The sequence below is a fragment of the Dreissena polymorpha genome, chromosome 5, assembly GCF_020536995.1.
Source record: "Dreissena polymorpha isolate Duluth1 chromosome 5, UMN_Dpol_1.0, whole genome shotgun sequence".
In the NCBI taxonomy this organism is placed as follows: Eukaryota; Metazoa; Mollusca; class Bivalvia; order Myida; family Dreissenidae; genus Dreissena; species Dreissena polymorpha.
In genome coordinates this window covers 64,194,425-64,204,770 of record NC_068359.1, presented here as the reverse complement: position 1 = coordinate 64,204,770, position 10,346 = coordinate 64,194,425, and positions in this window count along the sequence as shown.

The window sequence follows — 10,346 nt, the reverse complement described above, 5'->3', positions numbered from 1 at the left end:
ATCTGAACCACGAAAACTGATGACACTTTCGGATTATCCGGTGCTCAGGTACAAAGCTCCCGTCCAAATGGTCCGCTTCTAGCAAACTGATTATATTTCTTCAATTACACAAACTACCACGCACAAATACCACTTTTTCCTTGATGCACAATGTCACATACCACTTACTGCCTATAATATGTATGTTTACATACATATTGTAACAACAGTTCGTTATAAAATAAAATATGTGTACACTGTACACTTGTTGAATATAACCTTATATTATAAGATGCATTACATGTATTTACATTTCAAAAGCGACATGTTTTGCTGTAACATAAGTAAATACGACGAATATTTGTTATAAGTGCCTAAGAATTGAGTACGGGGACTGAACGCGTCTATGTGTGACATTCAGGAAATGGTTAACTTTTAATGATTAGTTTGTTTTTGTTCCTTAAATATTATACCAAGAAGCATTTCTTTATCAATATATTACATTTTTCAGACGCCGTATACAACGATGACTACTATATACGTCAAGATCTTTGGCATCGTCGTTCCCTGTGACGTCACAAAATTAACTACGTGCTATGACGTCATCCGCTTGTTGACGTCGAGCAGCAGAAAACGTGACTTTGCGATGTTCGAGTCGACCAGTGAGAAAGAGAAACTACTTCCAATGGAGTCGCCGGTGCTCAAGGTTATTACGTCATGGGGCGCCGAGGGTTACATGAAATTGTTGGTGATCCGACCAGTGGACGAGCATACCTGCAGACTTGCAAGCATGTCTCGTGCGCAGAGAAGGCTTTATCGTCTTGTCCGTGATGGGAATTCGTCTGCAAGACGCGTGTGTACCGGCCTTCGCCAGGAGGCCGACAGAGAGTCTTTCATAGGAAAATCATGCACCACAAATGACAGTGTGCCTGACGAAGTTCGTGGAAAGCTGGACATAATGAGTCGCTTTTTACTTGACATCGACTTGTACAACGGTTGGTCCAATTCGCGACTGGAGGCCGTGCATTACGCGAATGAAAACGAGACTTTGACAGAGGAACTTTCGGTGAGGACATGTTGTGACGGCAAAGATAGGGAGCATGAGGCAGGATCGAAGCAGGAAAGGAAGTTCGTCACGTTTAGGGACTCAGATGAAGATGGACTTAGTAATAGTGGATCCGACGTAAGTGAGTTAAACAAGTGCTTCATAGCCAGTTTCAACGACACTTGCGCCGCGGACTTTCACTATCAGCATTGTCTGAGCGCTGGAGAGAAACGTGATATGGGACTCAGAGGTGGCGTCCTGTCTCCGCGATAGAGTTCTCTGATGTGAGGAAGCGGTCTAGTATATTTTCCTCAACTCCTTCACGAAGCCCGGAAGTAACGAATGGGTGACTGTAACATGACTGAGTGACTGTCATACTGAAACTTTGTCATTTTGTTATTGTTTATTGTTATTGTAACGAATAAATGGGCCACAAGTTATAAGTTGTTTTTTTATTATATATTATGCTTGTTTTTTCCGCTTTCGGCAGTTCGTGTAATACAGAGGACCTTTATGAACTAACAAGAACTTGATCGACAATAAGGAACAAACTCTGGAAGTTAAAATGTTGAAGCTTAAAAGTCGGAACATCTGAGGACAAGACGGACAGACGAACATACGTCCTTTATGTTTTGAGTATGAGCACATTTACTTCACAAGTAAGAGGAGTATACACATTAATGAAATCGAATTGATAAATACTTGAAAATCAATTTGTTAATATTGATCTTTTCAAATTAATTTCACTTTAAATTCAGCAGACCAATAAATTAACTTGTCATAATATGTTTAAAATTTTAATACCAAATTAATAAATGAAGATCTTTTTCATATTATGAATACATGTTTATTTAATGCTGGATGAAAAATTCGCGAATAATAAATTTTCTCAATAGCCTAACTATGGACTTCTTTTCTAACTTTCAAATTTAAATGCCATATTTTGTTTTGAAACATATGCCATGTATATAACATGTCGTCAGCAATAAAAAAATGAAAAATCATAAAAAGACTAAAGATAAATAGCTTTCACACGAAATACATGTATATCAGTCACTCCAAATGCATCCCAATCATCAACAATCAATTACTGTCGTCATCGTTGACTTCCGTGGGAACGCTGGGACGGTTGAAAAAACACCGGAAAGCAGAGTAGGCTCGGTTGCAGTAGTCATGTGTCGGGGAGATCTCCTTGGTAACCGCAGAACACGACATGACGTCATATCTGACGTCATCATTTCTGTCACTCGTATTGCCATGACGTAAAGACTGATAGTCGAGTGCCTGCCATGGCGTAGAGACTGACAGTCGAGCGCCTGCCATGACATAGAGACTGACAGTCGAGACCCTGCCATGACGTAGCGAATGACGGGTGAGTTAAAGACAATTCTATAGTTTCAGCTAAGGAATGCTGAATTCCATTACTCACGTACGAATAAACAAGTAAGCTCAGAAATTATTCAGTAAAAAAACGTTAACAATCCTGTTTCCCCATATGCAGTTGTACACTCTTTTATAAATATATGTTGAAGAATTATCTAAACAAGCAAAGATCTCGGTATTTAAATTTATCCTGTCACCTGCCTTTAAATCAGCCCGATAACCAGGTAACCTAATATCCCAAAAGATATAAGGCTAGATGACCACGTGACCTCGAATATCCGTCAGTTGCCCTCCGCGCATGCGCACGCCTGTACATTTTTCTATTAATAAAATATACTTGTTTTCAATTAAAAAACAAAACAAAATACATGTAAAGCACTGTTTGTTTAAACATTATTATTTAAACAGCATAATTTCTTATCTGTGTATTGAATTAATAACGATTTACTCGATTTCTGTGTTGTTTAACAAGATGGAAGCTAGCCTAAGCGTTTTGCATGACGTGAAGTAACAATGTTTTTGTTCGCGCGTGTTTTTTCACATATTAAATATATCAACACAAAATACTCAAAACCTAGATATTATAGACACATTTCTACGAATGTGACAGGATAAATAGATTAATAGGTTGGTGACGTGGATGGAGAATGGTTATCTGGCTCGTCGGAGGATCTTATCGTGTTCGCCTTCGGCTCACCCGATAACTTCCTCCGACTTGCCAGATAATCATTCTCCATCCACGTCACCAACCTATTATTTTCTATACTTGCATGAAATAAACAGCCTAAAATAATTTATGTCTGCTTTTTCATTGGCATAAATCTGAATCTTAATGCTAGAAAAAGACATGCAATACATATAAAAAATTATTTTATTCGGAGGAATTCCAGCGGACGTGATAAGATGGTGATGATGGTTCACTGTGGACGTGTCAGTAAAGGCTGGTGTTTGCGATTGTATTGACCGGATGAAAGTAAAGGCCGGTGATAACTATCTAACTGAGCGGACGGTGTTGCCTGGATGTGCGGAAGTGATTTAAGATGATGCTGACCGGATGTATGGAATGAGTGCAGTGGGCATGAAAACGGAGGCTTGTAAAATACGGAACTGATTGGATGTAAGGGGTTGTAGCGGATGTACCAATGGAGTACAGCGGAAGTAGTCGCAAAGACTACTCTATGGACATGTTACGGGCCAGCTTCGATTCGGATTGACCATTTGCTACAGTTTCACGTGCCATTTTTATCAGTCACTGAGAGTAAACTATGCCACAGTGCTGTTGAGAATGGAATGCTTAACTGCTTAAAACGGCGTTGATGGAATCGGGAATGTCTTTCACAAAGGACGGACATTAACGTCATGATGATTTGAACATTGTACTCGAGAGGCTTAATGAAACTGCATCTGCGTAAAGTGCAGTCCCATATTAGCCTGTGCAAGACACCGTGGGCGTAATGGATATGGTATCCGCCTAGCGATCGGGCAGGTCAAGGGTTCGATCCCCACTGAGGGAGCGTTTTTGAGCATTTCACCAAAGACACCAAGTACTGGTTCTAGGAAACGGACTCGAGAGCGTTCGATAAGCCTGAGGCTTTCGATGCAATCGAGCTAAAATAAATAGGTTTAAACTCATCAGGGACAATCATTTCCTCTTTTATGGAATTTTTGGTTTTGGTGCGGACTACACATGCGAATCTGGGACGACACTTTAATCACATGCATTAAGCCCCTTTCTCCCAAAACGGGGATCATTTGAGAATGGGACGAATTAAATGGGCCAGGCAAACACAGATTTTCTCTGGTTTGACTTGAGCTCTGATGAAAGACAGTTTAAGACCGTATTTTCACAACGAATTTGAAAATCCTGATTATCACAATGTGGTCTCTTGATGACGGGAGTGCGGGCGGAATCAGACAGGCTGTTTCCGGTCAATAAAGTTTGTTGTTGAAACATTTTTTTTTCGCATATATTTACATGGATACGTTTATAAACCTTCTTAAATATATACATACAAAAGATGTACACTCGATAAGTCGGGTATAGCTAAACATATCCTTCTTCAGCACTAGTTAGGAAGTTCACTAATATCTCTTACAATTTACCACCGTTTATATTTCTATTCAGGGACTATAACATATTGTATGCTATATTACACGACACCGTTACATTGTTCTTTTGACATTGATATCTTAATCTCCATAAATAGTACATGATATTCTTCATTTATGTTTATAGAATTTCCAATATTTTTTGAAATCGATACCCAAATTTCATCTAAGGAAACAAATAAACAGTTCTCAACATCTGTAATTAATTGTCTTGTTATTTCACAGTCCTCATAATCTTCCCTGACCACATAGGCTAATCTTTACGAACAGCCATTAAGCCCCGTTTTCACGGAGCACGGCTCAATTTTATATGTGGCGTGTCAGGTAAAAGTCAAGGTTCATCATTATAAAAATGAAAAATGGTTCGTCCGGACAGTCTTAAGGAATCTAATGGTAATTATATTCCAATAATAAATATAATAAGATTATTTTCAATCGTTTTTTATTTAGATATTTCAACAAAGCTGCGTATTTTCTATGGCAATCCAATATCAGTCACATTAAATATCTACATTTTTCATTGCAACTTCAATCGTAATTAAAATTAATTAATTAAAATCTTTTTCTTTTTTTGAGGGGATGGGGATTTAATTTGACATTGTTAGCTCTAATTTATCAGCTTGTAAAGTGAAAATTACACAGTGTAATAAATATATCACCTTTTGTAAAGGAGAGATTATCCTAGTCACTCAAATAATTTGCTTAAACGTGTCAAAGTTTGAGTGTTTGTAAAACAAACAACATTGTTATTTTGTAGTAAAAGCAAACAAGCCGACCCGCATTTCGCACGTTTTTCAAATGCAATAACCAAACAGTGTCCCTTTGAAAGAGGTGCTAGTTGCAATAAAGTTCTTCAGCGTGTAAATTAACACGTGACTGCCAGCAAGCCCCACCCCCACCCCCGATTTAATTAGACTCTCGGCATATAAAAGGACAACATGGCCATCGACATGCAACATTGTACAACGATAAGGTATTTACAAAGCATTACGTCCAAGATGAAACCGACATCGATAAAGGCAAATAATCGGTAACATTTAGGCATTATAGAATAAGTTACGCAATTTCATAATTTGATTATCTATGCCTAATGTAAAAATGTGTTTCTCTTCCATTTTAAAAGAAAGATGCGATGTAACAATAACAACATTCACTTATTTGTTTACTGTACAGTGCGTATGATATTGGAGTTAAAGAATCAACGACTATATGCTTTGTCATTAAAACTTTGTTATTTTTTATAATTTGTATGTTCAAATAAAAACGTTTTTCAAAGCTTACCGTATTGTTAAAACGCATGTTTATTTTTCAGATGCCGTGTTTTGACAGAACTATGACAACTATTTACGTGAAATTTTCTGGCATTGTCGTTCCTTGTGAAGTCACAAAGACTTCCACGTGTCATGACGTCATCTGCTTGTTTCGGTCGAGCAGACGCACACGCTCCTATGCGATGTTCGAGTCAACCAGCGAAAAGGAGAAGCTGCTTCCGATGGAATCGTCGGTGATCAAGGTCATGACGTCATGGGGCATCGAGAGTTTCCGGAAGTCATTTGTTATCCGACCGGTGGACGCGCACACATTAGGACTTGCGAAGATGTCGCGTGAACAGAGAAAGCGTCATCGTCTGACCAGAGGATATAAAACGTCTGCTAGACACCCGTTTCCGACACTCTTCGAGAGAGAAGAGAGTGAGCTAAGAGAAGGAAAATCCCGCCCCTCAAAAGCCGATAAGACTGACGAATATCGAAGGAAATCAGACATCATGAGTCGCTTTATTTGTGACACAGATTTTTACAATGCACGGTGCTCTTCGCGACTGAATGACTCGCATGACGCCATTGAAGAGGACGAGTTGACAGAGGAACTGCCGATGAGGACACCTGGTGACGGCATGGAGACAGAATCTGTCGCTTCAGGAATGAAGAGGGACCGGATATGCAATACTTTTTGGGACACGGATGAAGGCGGATACAGCGAGAGCGAATCTGACGTCAGTGACCTGAATAAATGCTTTGTGGCCAGCTTCAATGACACGCGCACCGCGGAACTCTGCTGGTCAGAGGCAGAGAGCGCCTTCGTTGAGGACAGCGACTGCAGCAGCGTCTGTGAACTGGAGAAGAATGTGCTATGGGACCGCGAAGCGGCGTATTGTCGCCTCGACCGAGTGCCCGGTTGTAAGAAGGCGGTCTGGCCCTGGTTCCTGTTCTCGTCTGTGGAACCCGGATGTGACGAGGAATGCAGCTTCATATGAAGTGACGTCATGTAACTGTAATGACATATTGCTGTATGTAAATAATACTGCTTCGTTAAGTTTTGTTATTTCTTTATAATATGTGCTAAAATAAATGATATTATTTAAAATACGGAACGAGTATATTTGTTTAGATTGTTGTTGACGTTTGACGGTCCGGAATTCCGTTATTTCGCTATAATATGTGCTAAAATAAATAATGTTAAACCGAAGAATGTGAAGTCGTTCTTGTTGCTTTTAGGTTAGGTTTGTACAAACTGCGTTAAACAATGATCGACAATAAGACAGCTGATGCAAGGATACGGGGTCGTCATTTTACACCAAAATAAAAACAAAACAATAAAAGAAGTTTTATTGTATTGTACAAAAGATAGGTAATCTAATTTGGGATTGACGATCACTGAGCTTTATCAAAACAGGGCCCGTTTTCACCAACCAATCTAAGAAGTCTTAAAAGAAATATTTTTGAGACGGTTTTGGTCTAATAGTATTAAACAGTTGTACAAATTTAACTACACCATTTAGACCATTATTTACATAAGCAAAACGTATAATTGAATTGGATTTGGTTATGTTTTTGAAAACCCAAATGTTGCGTAAGTTAAGAGTTTTATTAGCGATTTAAAATGTGGACTGCTTGACAATTTTTAGCAAGAGTGGAATGGTAGAATTTATAACAGCTTTGTATTAGATATGTATAAAGTATTTAATACGTCTTTGTAATATGATGCATTTTTAGACTTGCTTTCTTAACCAGCGCGCTCATTTTTGTAAGATTATGAGTATCTGCTCATCCATTTAGAATCAAAATTGACAGATATGATCAGAATAATATTCCATGAAATGAACGTTATTGTTTATGATGCAATGAGTTTGATTTAGAAGACGAAAATCATGTTATTTGTATATGTGGCTGTTATAATAACTTAAGACAAAAATGAATAAGCCGTATATTTTATACTAACCCATCACTTTATTAATTTCATGTGACGTGTTATATATATCATTACCGCCTCGAAGGAACATTCTTGCTCTTGAAATGTGTTTTGCTAAATTGTACTTATATTGTTAAATGATTATTGTATTTTATATAATGTGATTTTGTTATACCGATTCACTTGACAGACAATAATGTGTATATCTAAGTATGAAGACGATGTACGGTTCTATAAGTCTGACTAAACTGTCGTCTGTCTATGTTTCACAAGAGTCATAATATACTGAACACACATGTATTCTGACACAGTTGATCAAATATAAAATATATAATTACACAATTTCATGAAAAATGAAGGTAGTCGGAGAAAACCTATATTTATTAAATTTTTATAGTGTAATCTTCTACTTTGCTGATACGAACTATTACAGAAAAATATTAGGTTACAATTAAAGAGCATGAAGGTTATATTTAAGATACAGAAAACAGCTAAACGTTCCTTATCAGAAATATAGTTATGTGAAGCTACTACGAAATGCTGATGTGTACAAAAGAAGAACCAAAGTTTAGATTAAAGAACAGCGACGGCAGCATATATAATCAACAGGGTCATGGGTCATATGGCACTCACCTGCGACCGTAAGGAACTACTTGGACAAAAAGACATCATGGAAATAATGAAACTTCATCATGAACCATGAACATTTAATTTTTATGCTCATTGTTTCGGATGAGATATTGTTAGAACAAAAGACCAATATCCAAAAGTGTTAACAAGCTTTTTCTTTAATTTTGCGTTGAGGCATACGTTTTGAACTCACGTGACCAAATTTCGAACTGAACTAAGATATCATTTGGGTAAATGTTAAGACCAAGTTTCATGATGATTATACTATGAATGTGACTGTAGAGTTTACACACGGTAAATATTGACGACACGAGATGTACGACAAACGACAAACGAAATATAATCATAAATAGTACATGATATTCTTCATTTATGTTTATAGAATGTCCAAGATTTTTTAAAATCGATACACAAATTTCATCTAAGGAAACAAATAAACAGTTCTCAACATCTGTAAATAATTGTCTTGTTATTTCACAGTCCTCATAATCTTCCCTGACCACATAGGCTAATCTTTACGAACAGCCATAAAGCCCCGTTTTCACGGAGCACGGCTCAATTTTATATGTGGCGTGTCAGGTAAAAGTCAAGGTTCATCATTATAAAAATGAAAAATGGTTCGTCCGGACAGTCTTAAGGAATCTAATGGTAATTATATTCCAATAATAAATATAATAAGATTATTTTCAATCGTTTTTTATTTAGATATTTCAACAAAGCTGCGTATTTTCTATGGCAATCCAATCTCAGTCACATTAAATATCTACATTTTTCATTGCAACTTCAATCGTAATTAAAATTAATTAATTAAAATCTTTTCCTTTTGGGGGGGGGGGGGGGGGGGATGGGGATGGGGATTTAATTTGACATTGTTAGCTCTTATTTATCAGCTTGTAAAGTGGAAAGTACACAGTGTAATAAATATATCACCTTTTGTAAAGGAGAGATTATCCTAGTCACTCAAATAATTTGCTTAAACGTGTCAAAGTTTAAGTGTTTGTAAAACAAACAACATTGTTATTTTGTAGTAAAAGCAAACAAGCCGACCCGCATTTCAAACGTTTTCAAATGCAATAACCAAACAGTGTGCCTTTGAAAGAGGTGCTGTTGGCAATTAAGCTCTTCAGCATGTAAATTAACACGTGACTGCCAGCAAGCCCCACCCCCACCCCCGATTTAATTAGACTCTCGGCAAATAAAAGGACAACATGGCCATCGACATGCAACATTGCACAACGATAAGGTATTTACAAAGCATAACGTCCAAGATGAAACCGACATCGATAAAGGCAAAGAATCAGACGTATATACAAGTATGATAAAATAACATTTAGGCATTATAGAATAAGTTACGCAATTTCATTATTTTATTATCTATGCCTAATGTAAAAATGTGTTTCTCTTCCATTTTAAAAGAAAGATGCGATGTAACAATAACAACATTCACTTATTTGTTTACTGTACAGTGCGTATGATATTGAGTTTAAAGAATCAACGACTATATATACAAATAACACAAAGTCTCTATTAGCCTTGTTGTATTTAAACAAAAACGCTGTATTATTTTTGGCCGAAGCTTTCGGCCTTACGGTCTTCATCAGCATAATATATCATATAATATATCATATAATATATATATATATATATATATATATATATATATATATATATATATATATATATATATATATATATATATATATATTATTAGTATACGATTGTTAACCGGTTCCTTCAATTCAAAACGACAAGTTTACGCCGATACTGGCACGTATAATCGATGTTTTAAATGTGGATGAACTATGCTGCAGAACAGAACAGAACAGAACAACTCTTTATTTTCACCCAAGTATACAAGGTATACAATAAGGGCAACATGACAAAAACAGGTTTAACAATATTATCCGGTTCAAGTTGATCAGCTATAGCATGCATAATGTAAACATATAATACAATACTATAATACACAATACAAAGGGAAACTATTAAATGGAGTGTTCAAACACAATCA